This window comes from Lonchura striata, chromosome W, assembly GCF_050655825.1.
Source record: "Lonchura striata isolate lonStrDom1 chromosome W, ASM5065582v1, whole genome shotgun sequence".
In the NCBI taxonomy this organism is placed as follows: Eukaryota; Metazoa; Chordata; class Aves; order Passeriformes; family Estrildidae; genus Lonchura; species Lonchura striata.
In genome coordinates this window covers 30,855,352-30,871,874 of record NC_140743.1, presented here as the reverse complement: position 1 = coordinate 30,871,874, position 16,523 = coordinate 30,855,352, and positions in this window count along the sequence as shown.

Genomic DNA, 16,523 nt, shown 5'->3' with positions numbered 1-16,523 from the left:
CCTTATATCGAAGGATGGACCCCAGACCGAAGTTGTCCCCTCCTCAAAGTTGTGCTGCCCTGAGAGACCCAAGAGAGCCCTACAAACTGACATCAGCAACCTGGACTGGTGAGTTTTATTTCCCAGGGAAAATGGCCAAAGGATGTGCCCAGGGGCCCCTGACCCCGGGCTGGGGCCTGACTGCGAAGAATCCTTATATCGAAGAATGGATCACAGACCAAAGTTGTCCCCTCCTCAAAGTCGTGCTTCCCAGATAAACCCAAGGGAGCCCTACAAACTGACATCAGCAACCTGGACTGGTGAGTTTTCTTTCCCAGGGAAAATGGCCAAAGGATGTGCCCAGGGGCCCCTGGCAATGGGCTGGGGCCTGACTGCAAAGAATCCTTATATCGAAGGATGGTTCGCAGACAAAAGTTGTCCCCTCCTCAAAGTTGTGCTGCCCTGATAGACCCAAGGGAGCCCTACAAACTGACATCAGCAACCTGGACTAGTGAGTTTTCTTTCCCAGGGAAAATGGCCAAAGGATGTGACCAGGGGCCCCTGGCCCTGGGCTGGGGCCTGACTGCAGAGAATCCTTATATCGAAGTTTGGACCCCCAACCGAAGTTGTCCCCTCCTCAAAGTTGTGCTGCCCTGATAGACCCAAGGGAGCCCTACAAACTGACATCAGCAACCTGGACTGGTGAGTTTTCTTTCCCAGGGAAAATGGCCAAAGGATGTGCCCAGGGGCCCCTGACCCCGGGCTGGGACCTGAATGCAAAGAATCCTTATATCGAAGGATGGACCCCAGACTGAAGTTGTCCCCTCCTCAAAGTTGTGCTGCCCTGATAGACCCAAGGGAGCCCTACAAACTGACATTAGCAACCTGGACAGGTGAATTTTCTTTCCCAGGGAAAATGGCCAAAGGATGTGCCCAGGGGCCCCTGGCCCTGGACTCGGGCCTGACTGTAAAGAATCCCTCTATCGAAGGGTGGATCACAGACCAAAATTGTCCCCACCTCAAACTTGTGCTGCCCTGATAGACCCAAGGGAGCCCTACAAACTGACATCAGCAACCTGGACTGGTGAGTTTTCTTTCCCAGGGAAAATGGCCAAAGGATGTGCCCAGGGGCCCCTGGCACTGGGCTCGGGCCTGAATGCAAAGAATCCTTATATCGAAGGATGAATCGCACACCGAAGTTGTCCGCTCCTCAAAGTTGTGCTGCCCTGAGAGACCCAAGGGAGCCCTACAAACTGACATCAGCAACCTGGACTGGTGAGTTTTATTTCCCAGGGAAAATGGCCAAAGGATGTTCCCAGGAGCCCCAAGAGCAGGGCTGGGACCTGACTGCAAAGAATCCTTATATCGAAGGATGGACCCCAGACCGAAGTTGTCCCCTCCTCAAAGTTGTGCTGCCCTGATAGACCCAAGGGAGCCCTACAAACTGACATCAGCAACCTGGACTGGTGAGTTTTCTTTCCCAGGGAAAATGGCCAAAGGATGTGCCCAGGGGCCCCTGCACTGGGCTGGCACCTGACTGCAAAAAATCCTTATATCGAAGGATGGACCCCAGACCGAAGTTGTCCCCTCCTCAAAGTTGTGCTGCCCTGAGAGACCCAAGAGAGCCCTACAAACTGACATCAGCAACCTGGACTGGTGAGTTTTATTTCCCAGGGAAAATGGCCAAAGGATGTGCCCAGGGGCCCCTGACCCCGGGCTGGGACCTGACTGCTAAGAATCCTTATATCGAAGAATGGATCACAGACCAAAGTTGTCCCCTCCTCAAAGTTGTGCTGCCCTGAGAGACCCAAGGGAGCCCTACAAACTGACATCAGCAACCTGGACTGGTGAGTTTTCTTTCCCAGGGAAAATGGCCAAAGGATGTTCCCAGGAGCCCCAAGAGCAGGGCTGGGACCTGACTGCAAAGAATCCATATATCGAAGGATGGATCGTAGACCAAAATTGTCCGCTCCTCAAATTTCTGCTGCCCAGATAGACCCAAGGGAGCCCTACAAACTGACATCAGCAGCCTGGACAGGTGAATTTTCTTTCCCAGGGAAAATGGCCAAAGGATGTGCCCAGGGGCCCCCGGCCCTGGGCTGGGGCCTGACTGCAGAGAATCCTTATATCGAAGTTTGGACCCCCAACCGAAGTTGTCCCCTCCTCAAAGTTGTGCTGCCCTGAGAGACCCAAGAGAGCCCTACAAACTGACATCAGCAACCTGGACTGGTGAGTTTTATTTCCCAGGGAAAATGGCCAAAGGATGTGCCCAGGGGCCCCTGGCCCTGGGCTGGGGCCTGACTGCAGAGAATCCTTATATTGAAGTATGGACCCCCAACCGAAGTTGTCCCCTCCTCAAAGTTGTGCTGCCCTGATAGACCCAAGGGAGCCCTACAAACTGACATCAGCAACCTGGACTGTTGAGTTTTCTTTCCCAGGGAAAATGGCCAAAGCATGTGCCCAGGGGCCCCTGGCACTGCGCTGGCACCTGACTGCAAAAAATCCTTATATCGAAGGATGGTTCGCAGACAAAAGTTGTCCCCTCCTCAAAGTTGTGCTGCCCTGAGAGACCCAAGAGAGCCCAACAAACTGACATCAGCAACCTGGACTGGTGAGTTTTCTTTCCCAGGGAAAATGGCCAAAGCATGTGCCCAGGGGCCCCTGGCACTGGGCTGGCACCTGACTGCAAAAAATCCTTATATCGAAGGATGGACCCCAGACCGAAGTTGTCCCCTCCTCAAAGTTGTGCTGCCCTGAGAGACCCAAGAGAGCCCTACAAACTGACATCAGCAACCTGGACTGGTGAGTTTTATTTCCCAGGGAAAATGGCCAAAGGATGTGCCCAGGGGCCCCTGACCCCGGGCTGGGACCTGACTGCGAAGAATCCTTATATCGAAGAATGGATCACAGACCAAAGTTGTCCCCTCCTCAAAGTTGTGCTGCCCTGAGAGACCCAAGGGAGCCCTACAAATTGACATCAGCAACCTGGACTGGTGAGTTTTCTTTCCCAGGGAAAATGGCCAAAGGATGTGCCCAGGTGCCCCTGACCGCGGGCTGGGGCCTGACTGCAAAGAATCCTTATATCGAAGGATGGACCCCAGACTGAAGTTGTCCCCTCCTCAAAGTTGTGCTGCCCTGATAGACCCAGGGGAGCCCTACAAACTGACATCAGCAACCTGGACTAGTGAGTTTTCTTTCCCAGGGAAAATGGCCAAAGGATGTGCCCAGGGGCCCCAGGCACTGGGCTCGGACCTGAATGCAAAAAATCCTTATATCGAAGGATGGACCCCAGACCGAAGTTGTCCCATCCTCAAAGTTGTGCTGCCCTGATAGACCCAAGGGAGCCCTACAACCTGACATCAGCAACCTGGACTGGTGAGTTTTCTTTCCCAGGGAAAATGGCCAAAGGATGTGCCCAGGGGCCCCTGGCCCTGGGCTGGGGCCTGACTGCAGAGAATCCTTATATTGAAGTATGGACCCCCAACCGAAGTTGTCCCCTCCTCAAAGTTGTGCTGCCCTGATAGACCCAAGGGAGCCCTACAAACTGACATCAGCAACCTGGACTGGTGAGTTTTCTTTCCCAGGGAAAATGGCCAAAGGATGTGCCCAGGGGCCCCTGGCACTGGGCTCGGACCTGACTGCAAAGAATCCTTATATCGAAGGATGGACCCCAGACCGAAGTTGTCCCCTCCTCAAAGTTGTGCTGCCCTGAGAGACCCAAGAGAGCCCTACAAACTGACATCAGCAACCTGGACTGGTGAGTTTTATTTCCCAGGGAAAATGGCCAAAGGATGTGCCCAGGGGCCCCTGACCCCGGGCTGGGGCCTGACTGCAAAGAATCCTTATATCGAAGAATGGATCACAGACCAAAGTTGTCCCCTCCTCAAAGTCGTGCTTCCCAGATAGACCCAAGGGAGCCCTACAAACTGACATCAGGAACCTGGACTGGTGAGTTTTCTTTCCCAGGGAAAATGGCCAAAGGATGTGCCCAGGGGCCCCTGGCAATGGGCTGGGGCCTGACTGCAAAGAATCCTTATATCGAAGGATGGTTCGCAGACAAAAGTTGTCCCCTCCTCAAAGTTGTGCTGCCCTGATAGACCCAAGGGAGCCCTACAAACTGACATCAGCAACCTGGACTAGTGAGTTTTCTTTCCCAGGGAAAATGGCCAAAGGATGTGCCCAGGGGCCCCTGGCCCTGGGCTGGGGCCTGACTGCAGAGAATCCTTATATCGAAGTTTGGACCCCCAACCGAAGTTGTCCCCTCCTCAAAGTTGTGCTGCCCTGATAGACCCAGGGGAGCCCTACAAACTGACATCAGCAACCTGGACTAGTGAGTTTTCTTTCCCAGGGAAAATGGCCAAAGGATGTGCCCAGGGGCCCCAGGCACTGGGCTCGGACCTGAATGCAAAAAATCCTTATATCGAAGGATGGACCCCAGACCGAAGTTGTCCCATCCTCAAAGTTGTGCTGCCCTGATAGACCCAAGGGAGCCCTACAACCTGACATCAGCAACCTGGACTGGTGAGTTTTCTTTCCCAGGGAAAATGGCCAAAGGATGTGCCCAGGGGCCCCTGGCCCTGGGCTGGGGCCTGACTGCAGAGAATCCTTATATCGAAGTATGGACCCCCAACCGAAGTTGTCCCCTCCTCAAAGTTGTGCTGCCCTGATAGACCCAAGGGAGCCCTACAAACTGACATCAGCAACCTGGACTGGTGAGTTTTCTTTCCCAGGGAAAATGGCCAAAGGATGTGCCCAGGGGCCCCTGGCACTGGGCTCGGACCTGACTGCAAAGAATCCTTATATCGAAGGATGGACCCCAGACCGAAGTTGTCCCCTCCTCAAAGTTGTGCTGCCCTGAGAGACCCAAGAGAGCCCTACAAACTGACATCAGCAACCTGGACTGGTGAGTTTTATTTCCCAGGGAAAATGGCCAAAGGATGTGCCCAGGGGCCCCTGACCCCGGGCTGGGGCCTGACTGCGAAGAATCCTTATATCGAAGAATGGATCACAGACCAAAGTTGTCCCCTCCTCAAAGTCGTGCTTCCCAGATAAACCCAAGGGAGCCCTACAAACTGACATCAGCAACCTGGACTGGTGAGTTTTCTTTCCCAGGGAAAATGGCCAAAGGATGTGCCCAGGGGCCCCTGGCAATGGGCTGGGGCCTGACTGCAAAGAATCCTTATATCGAAGGATGGTTCGCAGACAAAAGTTGTCCCCTCCTCAAAGTTGTGCTGCCCTGATAGACCCAAGGGAGCCCTACAAACTGACATCAGCAACCTGGACTAGTGAGTTTTCTTTCCCAGGGAAAATGGCCAAAGGATGTGACCAGGGGCCCCTGGCAATGGGCTGGGGCCTGACTGCAGAGAATCCTTATATCGAAGTTTGGACCCCCAACCGAAGTTGTCCCCTCCTCAAAGTTGTGCTGCCCTGATAGACCCAAGGGAGCCCTACAAACTGACATCAGCAACCTGGACTGGTGAGTTTTCTTTCCCAGGGAAAATGGCCAAAGGATGTGCCCAGGGGCCCCTGACCCCGGGCTGGGACCTGAATGCAAAGAATCCTTATATCGAAGGATGGACCCCAGACTGAAGTTGTCCCCTCCTCAAAGTTGTGCTGCCCTGATAGACCCAAGGGAGCCCTACAAACTGACATTAGCAACCTGGACAGGTGAATTTTCTTTCCCAGGGAAAATGGCCAAAGGATGTGCCCAGGGGCCCCTGGCCCTGGACTCGGGCCTGACTGTAAAGAATCCCTCTATCGAAGGGTGGATCACAGACCAAAATTGTCCCCACCTCAAACTTGTGCTGCCCTGATAGACCCAAGGGAGCCCTACAAACTGACATCAGCAACCTGGACTGGTGAGTTTTCTTTCCCAGGGAAAATGGCCAAAGGATGTGCCCAGGGGCCCCTGGCACTGGGCTCGGGCCTGAATGCAAAGAATCCTTATATCGAAGGATGAATCGCACACCGAAGTTGTCCGCTCCTCAAAGTTGTGCTGCCCTGAGAGACCCAAGGGAGCCCTACAAACTGACATCAGCAACCTGGACTGGTGAGTTTTATTTCCCAGGGAAAATGGCCAAAGGATGTTCCCAGGAGCCCCAAGAGCAGGGCTGGGACCTGACTGCAAAGAATCCTTATATCGAAGGATGGACCCCAGACCGAAGTTGTCCCCTCCTCAAAGTTGTGCTGCCCTGATAGACCCAAGGGAGCCCTACAAACTGACATCAGCAACCTGGACTGGTGAGTTTTCTTTCCCAGGGAAAATGGCCAAAGGATGTGCCCAGGGGCCCCTGCACTGGGCTGGCACCTGACTGCAAAAAATCCTTATATCGAAGGATGGACCCCAGACCGAAGTTGTCCCCTCCTCAAAGTTGTGCTGCCCTGAGAGACCCAAGAGAGCCCTACAAACTGACATCAGCAACCTGGACTGGTGAGTTTTATTTCCCAGGGAAAATGGCCAAAGGATGTGCCCAGGGGCCCCTGACCCCGGGCTGGGACCTGACTGCTAAGAATCCTTATATCGAAGAATGGATCACAGACCAAAGTTGTCCCCTCCTCAAAGTTGTGCTGCCCTGAGAGACCCAAGGGAGCCCTACAAACTGACATCAGCAACCTGGACTGGTGAGTTTTCTTTCCCAGGGAAAATGGCCAAAGGATGTTCCCAGGAGCCCCAAGAGCAGGGCTGGGACCTGACTGCAAAGAATCCATATATCGAAGGATGGATCGCAGACCAAAATTGTCCGCTCCTCAAATTTCTGCTGCCCAGATAGACCCAAGGGAGCCCTACAAACTGACATCAGCAGCCTGGACAGGTGAATTTTCTTTCCCAGGGAAAATGGCCAAAGGATGTGCCCAGGGGCCCCCGGCCCTGGGCTGGGGCCTGACTGCAGAGAATCCTTATATCGAAGTTTGGACCCCCAACCGAAGTTGTCCCCTCCTCAAAGTTGTGCTGCCCTGAGAGACCCAAGAGAGCCCTACAAACTGACATCAGCAACCTGGACTGGTGAGTTTTATTTCCCAGGGAAAATGGCCAAAGGATGTGCCCAGGGGCCCCTGGCCCTGGGCTGGGGCCTGACTGCAGAGAATCCTTATATTGAAGTATGGACCCCCAACCGAAGTTGTCCCCTCCTCAAAGTTGTGCTGCCCTGATAGACCCAAGGGAGCCCTACAAACTGACATCAGCAACCTGGACTGTTGAGTTTTCTTTCCCAGGGAAAATGGCCAAAGCATGTGCCCAGGGGCCCCTGGCACTGCGCTGGCACCTGACTGCAAAAAATCCTTATATCGAAGGATGCTTCGCAGACAAAAGTTGTCCCCTCCTCAAAGTTGTGCTGCCCTGAGAGACCCAAGAGAGCCCAACAAACTGACATCAGCAACCTGGACTGGTGAGTTTTATTTCCCAGGGAAAATGGCCAAAGGATGTGCCCAGGGGCCCCTGACCCCGGGCTGGGACCTGACTGCGAAGAATCCTTATATCGAAGAATGGATCACAGACCAAAGTTGTCCCCTCCTCAAAGTTGTGCTGCCCTGAGAGACCCAAGGGAGCCCTACAAATTGACATCAGCAACCTGGACTGGTGAGTTTTCTTTCCCAGGGAAAATGGCCAAAGGATGTGCCCAGGTGCCCCTGACCGCGGGCTGGGGCCTGACTGCAAAGAATCCTTATATCGAAGGATGGACCCCAGACTGAAGTTGTCCCCTCCTCAAAGTTGTGCTGCCCTGATAGACCCAGGGGAGCCCTACAAACTGACATCAGCAACCTGGACTAGTGAGTTTTCTTTCCCAGGGAAAATGGCCAAAGGATGTGCCCAGGGGCCCCAGGCACTGGGCTCGGACCTGAATGCAAAAAATCCTTATATCGAAGGATGGACCCCAGACCGAAGTTGTCCCATCCTCAAAGTTGTGCTGCCCTGATAGACCCAAGGGAGCCCTACAACCTGACATCAGCAACCTGGACTGGTGAGTTTTCTTTCCCAGGGAAAATGGCCAAAGGATGTGCCCAGGGGCCCCTGGCCCTGGGCTGGGGCCTGACTGCAGAGAATCCTTATATTGAAGTATGGACCCCCAACCGAAGTTGTCCCCTCCTCAAAGTTGTGCTGCCCTGATAGACCCAAGGGAGCCCTACAAACTGACATCAGCAACCTGGACTGGTGAGTTTTCTTTCCCAGGGAAAATGGCCAAAGGATGTGCCCAGGGGCCCCTGGCACTGGGCTCGGACCTGACTGCAAAGAATCCTTATATCGAAGGATGGACCCCAGACCGAAGTTGTCCCCTCCTCAAAGTTGTGCTGCCCTGAGAGACCCAAGAGAGCCCTACAAACTGACATCAGCAACCTGGACTGGTGAGTTTTATTTCCCAGGGAAAATGGCCAAAGGATGTGCCCAGGGGCCCCTGACCCCGGGCTGGGGCCTGACTGCGAAGAATCCTTATATCGAAGAATGGATCACAGACCAAAGTTGTCCCCTCCTCAAAGTCGTGCTTCCCAGATAGACCCAAGGGAGCCCTACAAACTGACATCAGCAACCTGGACTGGTGAGTTTTCTTTCCCAGGGAAAATGGCCAAAGGATGTGCCCAGGGGCCCCTGGCAATGGGCTGGGGCCTGACTGCAAAGAATCCTTATATCGAAGGATGGTTCGCAGACAAAAGTTGTCCCCTCCTCAAAGTTGTGCTGCCCTGATAGACCCAAGGGAGCCCTACAAACTGACATCAGCAACCTGGACTAGTGAGTTTTCTTTCCCAGGGAAAATGGCCAAAGGATGTGCCCAGGGGCCCCTGGCCCTGGGCTGGGGCCTGACTGCAGAGAATCCATATATCGAAGTTTGGACCCCCAACCGAAGTTGTCCCCTCCTCAAAGTTGTGCTGCCCTGATAGACCCAAGGGAGCCCTACAAACTGACATCAGCAACCTGGACTGGTGAGTTTTCTTTCCCAGGGAAAATGGCCAAAGGATGTGCCCAGGGGCCCCTGACCCCGGGCTGGGACCTGAATGCAAAGAATCCTTATATCGAAGGATGGACCCCAGACTGAAGTTGTCCCCTCCTCAAAGTTGTGCTGCCCTGATAGACCCAAGGGAGCCCTAGAAACTGACATTAGCAACCTGGACAGGTGAATTTTCTTTCCCAGGGAAAATGGCCAAAGGATGTGCCCAGGGGCCCCTGGCCCTGGACTCGGGCCTGACTGTAAAGAATCCCTCTATCGAAGGGTGGATCACAGACCAAAATTGTCCCCACCTCAAACTTGTGCTGCCCTGATAGACCCAAGGGAGCCCTACAAACTGACATCAGCAACCTGGACTGGTGAGTTTTCTTTCCCAGGGAAAATGGCCAAAGGATGTGCCCAGGGGCCCCTGGCACTGGGCTGGGGCCTGACTGCAGAGAATCCTTATATTGAAGTATGGACCCCCAACCGAAGTTGTCCCCTCCTCAAAGTTGTGCTGCCCTGATAGACCCAAGGGAGCCCTACAAACTGACATCAGCAACCTGGACTGGTGAGTTTTCTTTCCCAGGGAAAATGGCCAAAGTATGTGCCCAGGGGCCCCTGGCCCTGGGCTCGGACCTGAATGCAAAGAATCCTTATATCGAAGGATGAATCGCACACCGAAATTGTCCCCTCCTCAAAGTTGTGCTGCCCTGAGAGACCCAAGGGAGCCCTACAAACTGACATCAGCAACCTGGACTGGTGAGTTTTATTTCCCAGGGAAAATGGCCAAAGGATGTGACCAGGAGCCCCAAGAGCAGGGCTGGGACCTGACTGCAAAGAATCCTTATATCGAAGGATGGACCCCAGACCGAAGTTGTCCCCTCCTCAAAGTTGTGCTGCCCTGATAGACCCAAGGGAGCCCTACAAACTGACATCAGCAACCTGGACTGGTGAGTTTTCTTTCCCAGGGAAAATGGCCAAAGGATGTGCCCAGGGGCCCCTGCACTGGGCTGGCACCTGACTGCAAAAAATCCTTATATCGAAGGATGGACCCCAGACCGAAGTTGTCCCCTCCTCAAAGTTGTGCTGCCCTGAGAGACCCAAGAGAGCCCTACAAACTGACATCAGCAACCTGGACTGGTGAGTTTTCTTTCCCAGGGAAAATGGCCAAAGGATGTGCCCAGGGGCCCCTGGCACTGGGCTCGGGCCTGAATGCAAAGAATCCTTATATCGAAGGATGGATCGCAGACCGAAGTTGTCCCCATCTCATACTTGTGCTGCCCTGATAGACCCAAGGGAGCCCTACAAACTGACATCAGCAACCTGGACTGGTGAGTTTTCTTTCCCAGGGAAAATTGCCAAAGTATGTGCCCAGGGGCCCCTGGCCCTGGGCTCGGGCCTGAATGCAAAGAATCCTTATATCGAAGGATGAATCGCACACCGAAGTTGTCCGCTCCTCAAAGTTGTGCTGCCCTGAGAGACCCAAGGGAGCCCTACAAACTGACATCAGCAACCTGGACTGGTGAGTTTTATTTCCCAGGGAAAATGGCCAAAGGATGTTCCCAGGAGCCCCAAGAGCAGGGCTGGGACCTGACTGCAAAGAATCCTTATATCGAAGGATGGACCCCAGACCGAAGTTGTCCCCTCCTCAAAGTTGTGCTGCCCTGATAGACCCAAGGGAGCCCTACAAACTGACATCAGCAACCTGGACTGGTGAGTTTTCTTTCCCAGGGAAAATGGCCAAAGGATGTGCCCAGGGGCCCCTGCACTGGGCTGGCACCTGACTGCAAAAAATCCTTATATCGAAGGATGGACCCCAGACCGAAGTTGTCCCCTCCTCAAAGTTGTGCTGCCCTGAGAGACCCAAGAGAGCCCTACAAACTGACATCAGCAACCTGGACTGGTGAGTTTTCTTTCCCAGGGAAAATGGCCAAAGGATGTGCCCAGGGGCCCCTGTCAATGGGCTGGGACCTGACTGCGAAGAATCCTTATATCGAAGAATGGATCACAGACCAAAGTTGTCCCCTCCTCAAAGTTGTGCTGCCCTGAGAGACCCAAGGGAGCCCTACAAACTGACATCAGCAACCTGGACTGGTGAGTTTTCTTTCCCAGGGAAAATGGCCAAAGGATGTTCCCAGGAGCCCCAAGAGCAGGGCTGGGACCTGACTGCAAAGAATCCTTATATCGAAGGATGGATCGCAGACCAAAATTGTCCGCTCCTCAAATTTCTGCTGCCCAGATAGACCCAAGGGAGCCCTACAAACTGACATCAGCAGCCTGGACAGGTGAATTTTCTTTCCCAGGGAAAATGGCCAAAGGATGTGCCCAGGGGCCCCTGGCCCTGGGCTGGGGCCTGAGTGCAGAGAATCCTTATATCGAAGTTTGGACCCCCAACCGAAGTTGTCCCCTCCTCAAAGTTGTGCTGCCCTCAGAGACCCAAGAGAGCCCTACAAACTGACATCAGCAACCTGGACTGGTGAGTTTTCTTTCCCAGGGAAAATGGCCAAAGGATGTGCCCAGGGGCCCCTGGCCCTGGGCTGGGGCCTGACTGCAGAGAATCCTTATATTGAAGTATGGAACCCCAACCGAAGTTGTCCCCTCCTCAAAGTTGTGCTGCCCTGATAGACCCAAGGGAGCCCTACAAACTGACATCAGCAACCTGGACTGGTGAGTTTTCTTTCCCAGGGAAAATGGCCAAAGCATGTGCCCAGGGGCCCCTGGCACTGGGCTGGCACCTGACTGCAAAAAATCCTTATATCGAAGGATGGACCCCAGACCGAAGTTGTCCCCTCCTCAAAGTTGTGCTGCCCTGAGAGACCCAAGAGAGCCCTACAAACTGACATCAGCAACCTGGACTGGTGAGTTTTATTTCCCAGGGAAAATGGCCAAAGGATGTGCCCAGGGGCCCCTGACCCCGGGCTGGGACCTGACTGCGAAGAATCCTTATATCGAAGAATGGATCACAGACCAAAGTTGTCCCCTCCTCAAAGTTGTGCTGCCCTGAGAGACCCAAGGGAGCCCTACAAATTGACATCAGCAACCTGGACTGGTGAGTTTTCTTTCCCAGGGAAAATGGCCAAAGGATGTGCCCAGGTGCCCCTGACCGCGGGCTGGGGCCTGACTGCAAAGAATCCTTATATCGAAGGATGGACCCCAGACTGAAGTTGTCCCCTCCTCAAAGTTGTGCTGCCCTGATAGACCCAGGGGAGCCCTACAAACTGACATCAGCAACCTGGACTAGTGAGTTTTCTTTCCCAGGGAAAATGGCCAAAGGATGTGCCCAGGGGCCCCAGGCACTGGGCTCGGACCTGAATGCAAAAAATCCTTATATCGAAGGATGGACCCCAGACCGAAGTTGTCCCATCCTCAAAGTTGTGCTGCCCTGATAGACCCAAGGGAGCCCTACAACCTGACATCAGCAACCTGGACTGGTGAGTTTTCTTTCCCAGGGAAAATGGCCAAAGGATGTGCCCAGGGGCCCCTGGCCCTGGGCTGGGGCCTGACTGCAGAGAATCCTTATATTGAAGTATGGACCCCCAACCGAAGTTGTCCCCTCCTCAAAGTTGTGCTGCCCTGATAGACCCAAGGGAGCCCTACAAACTGACATCAGCAACCTGGACTGGTGAGTTTTCTTTCCCAGGGAAAATGGCCAAAGGATGTGCCCAGGGGCCCCTGGCACTGGGCTCGGACCTGACTGCAAAGAATCCTTATATCGAAGGATGGACCCCAGACCGAAGTTGTCCCCTCCTCAAAGTTGTGCTGCCCTGAGAGACCCAAGAGAGCCCTACAAACTGACATCAGCAACCTGGACTGGTGAGTTTTATTTCCCAGGGAAAATGGCCAAAGGATGTGCCCAGGGGCCCCTGACCCCAGGCTGGGGCCTGACTGCAAAGAATCCTTATATCGAAGAATGGATCACAGACCAAAGTTGTCCCCTCCTCAAAGTCGTGCTTCCCAGATAGACCCAAGGGAGCCCTACAAACTGACATCAGGAACCTGGACTGGTGAGTTTTCTTTCCCAGGGAAAATGGCCAAAGGATGTGCCCAGGGGCCCCTGGCAATGGGCTGGGGCCTGACTGCAAAGAATCCTTATATCGAAGGATGGTTCGCAGACAAAAGTTGTCCCCTCCTCAAAGTTGTGCTGCCCTGATAGACCCAAGGGAGCCCTACAAACTGACATCAGCAACCTGGACTAGTGAGTTTTCTTTCCCAGGGAAAATGGCCAAAGGATGTGCCCAGGGGCCCCTGGCCCTGGGCTGGGGCCTGACTGCAGAGAATCCTTATATCGAAGTTTGGACCCCCAACCGAAGTTGTCCCCTCCTCAAAGTTGTGCTGCCCTGATAGACCCAGGGGAGCCCTACAAACTGACATCAGCAACCTGGACTAGTGAGTTTTCTTTCCCAGGGAAAATGGCCAAAGGATGTGCCCAGGGGCCCCAGGCACTGGGCTCGGACCTGAATGCAAAAAATCCTTATATCGAAGGATGGACCCCAGACCGAAGTTGTCCCATCCTCAAAGTTGTGCTGCCCTGATAGACCCAAGGGAGCCCTACAACCTGACATCAGCAACCTGGACTGGTGAGTTTTCTTTCCCAGGGAAAATGGCCAAAGGATGTGCCCAGGGGCCCCTGGCCCTGGGCTGGGGCCTGACTGCAGAGAATCCTTATATCGAAGTATGGACCCCCAACCGAAGTTGTCCCCTCCTCAAAGTTGTGCTGCCCTGATAGACCCAAGGGAGCCCTACAAACTGACATCAGCAACCTGGACTGGTGAGTTTTCTTTCCCAGGGAAAATGGCCAAAGGATGTGCCCAGGGGCCCCTGGCACTGGGCTCGGACCTGACTGCAAAGAATCCTTATATCGAAGGATGGACCCCAGACCGAAGTTGTCCCCTCCTCAAAGTTGTGCTGCCCTGAGAGACCCAAGAGAGCCCTACAAACTGACATCAGCAACCTGGACTGGTGAGTTTTATTTCCCAGGGAAAATGGCCAAAGGATGTGCCCAGGGGCCCCTGACCCCGGGCTGGGGCCTGACTGCGAAGAATCCTTATATCGAAGAATGGATCACAGACCAAAGTTGTCCCCTCCTCAAAGTCGTGCTTCCCAGATAAACCCAAGGGAGCCCTACAAACTGACATCAGCAACCTGGACTGGTGAGTTTTCTTTCCCAGGGAAAATGGCCAAAGGATGTGCCCAGGGGCCCCTGGCAATGGGCTGGGGCCTGACTGCAAAGAATCCTTATATCGAAGGATGGTTCGCAGACAAAAGTTGTCCCCTCCTCAAAGTTGTGCTGCCCTGATAGACCCAAGGGAGCCCTACAAACTGACATCAGCAACCTGGACTAGTGAGTTTTCTTTCCCAGGGAAAATGGCCAAAGGATGTGACCAGGGGCCCCTGGCCCTGGGCTGGGGCCTGACTGCAGAGAATCCTTATATCGAAGTTTGGACCCCCAACCGAAGTTGTCCCCTCCTCAAAGTTGTGCTGCCCTGATAGACCCAAGGGAGCCCTACAAACTGACATCAGCAACCTGGACTGGTGAGTTTTCTTTCCCAGGGAAAATGGCCAAAGGATGTGCCCAGGGGCCCCTGACCCCGGGCTGGGACCTGAATGCAAAGAATCCTTATATCGAAGGATGGACCCCAGACTGAAGTTGTCCCCTCCTCAAAGTTGTGCTGCCCTGATAGACCCAAGGGAGCCCTACAAACTGACATTAGCAACCTGGACAGGTGAATTTTCTTTCCCAGGGAAAATGGCCAAAGGATGTGCCCAGGGGCCCCTGGCCCTGGACTCGGGCCTGACTGTAAAGAATCCCTCTATCGAAGGGTGGATCACAGACCAAAATTGTCCCCACCTCAAACTTGTGCTGCCCTGATAGACCCAAGGGAGCCCTACAAACTGACATCAGCAACCTGGACTGGTGAGTTTTCTTTCCCAGGGAAAATGGCCAAAGGATGTGCCCAGGGGCCCCTGGCACTGGGCTCGGGCCTGAATGCAAAGAATCCTTATATCGAAGGATGAATCGCACACCGAAGTTGTCCGCTCCTCAAAGTTGTGCTGCCCTGAGAGACCCAAGGGAGCCCTACAAACTGACATCAGCAACCTGGACTGGTGAGTTTTATTTCCCAGGGAAAATGGCCAAAGGATGTTCCCAGGAGCCCCAAGAGCAGGGCTGGGACCTGACTGCAAAGAATCCTTATATCGAAGGATGGACCCCAGACCGAAGTTGTCCCCTCCTCAAAGTTGTGCTGCCCTGATAGACCCAAGGGAGCCCTACAAACTGACATCAGCAACCTGGACTGGTGAGTTTTCTTTCCCAGGGAAAATGGCCAAAGGATGTGCCCAGGGGCCCCTGCACTGGGCTGGCACCTGACTGCAAAAAATCCTTATATCGAAGGATGGACCCCAGACCGAAGTTGTCCCCTCCTCAAAGTTGTGCTGCCCTGAGAGACCCAAGAGAGCCCTACAAACTGACATCAGCAACCTGGACTGGTGAGTTTTATTTCCCAGGGAAAATGGCCAAAGGATGTGCCCAGGGGCCCCTGACCCCGGGCTGGGACCTGACTGCTAAGAATCCTTATATCGAAGAATGGATCACAGACCAAAGTTGTCCCCTCCTCAAAGTTGTGCTGCCCTGAGAGACCCAAGGGAGCCCTACAAACTGACATCAGCAACCTGGACTGGTGAGTTTTCTTTCCCAGGGAAAATGGCCAAAGGATGTTCCCAGGAGCCCCAAGAGCAGGGCTGGGACCTGACTGCAAAGAATCCATATATCGAAGGATGGATCGTAGACCAAAATTGTCCGCTCCTCAAATTTCTGCTGCCCAGATAGACCCAAGGGAGCCCTACAAACTGACATCAGCAGCCTGGACAGGTGAATTTTCTTTCCCAGGGAAAATGGCCAAAGGATGTGCCCAGGGGCCCCCGGCCCTGGGCTGGGGCCTGACTGCAGAGAATCCTTATATCGAAGTTTGGACCCCCAACCGAAGTTGTCCCCTCCTCAAAGTTGTGCTGCCCTGAGAGACCCAAGAGAGCCCTACAAACTGACATCAGCAACCTGGACTGGTGAGTTTTATTTCCCAGGGAAAATGGCCAAAGGATGTGCCCAGGGGCCCCTGGCCCTGGGCTGGGGCCTGACTGCAGAGAATCCTTATATTGAAGTATGGACCCCCAACCGAAGTTGTCCCCTCCTCAAAGTTGTGCTGCCCTGATAGACCCAAGGGAGCCCTACAAACTGACATCAGCAACCTGGACTGTTGAGTTTTCTTTCCCAGGGAAAATGGCCAAAGCATGTGCCCAGGGGCCCCTGGCACTGCGCTGGCACCTGACTGCAAAAAATCCTTATATCGAAGGATGGTTCGCAGACAAAAGTTGTCCCCTCCTCAAAGTTGTGCTGCCCTGAGAGACCCAAGAGAGCCCAACAAACTGACATCAGCAACCTGGACTGGTGAGTTTTATTTCCCAGGGAAAATGGCCAAAGGATGTGCCCAGGGGCCCCTGACCCCGGGCTGGGACCTGACTGCGAAGAATCCTTATATCGAAGAATGGATCACAGACCAAAGTTGTCCCCTCCTCAAAGTTGTGCTGCCCTGAGAGACCCAAGGGAGCCCTACAAATTGACATCAGCAACCT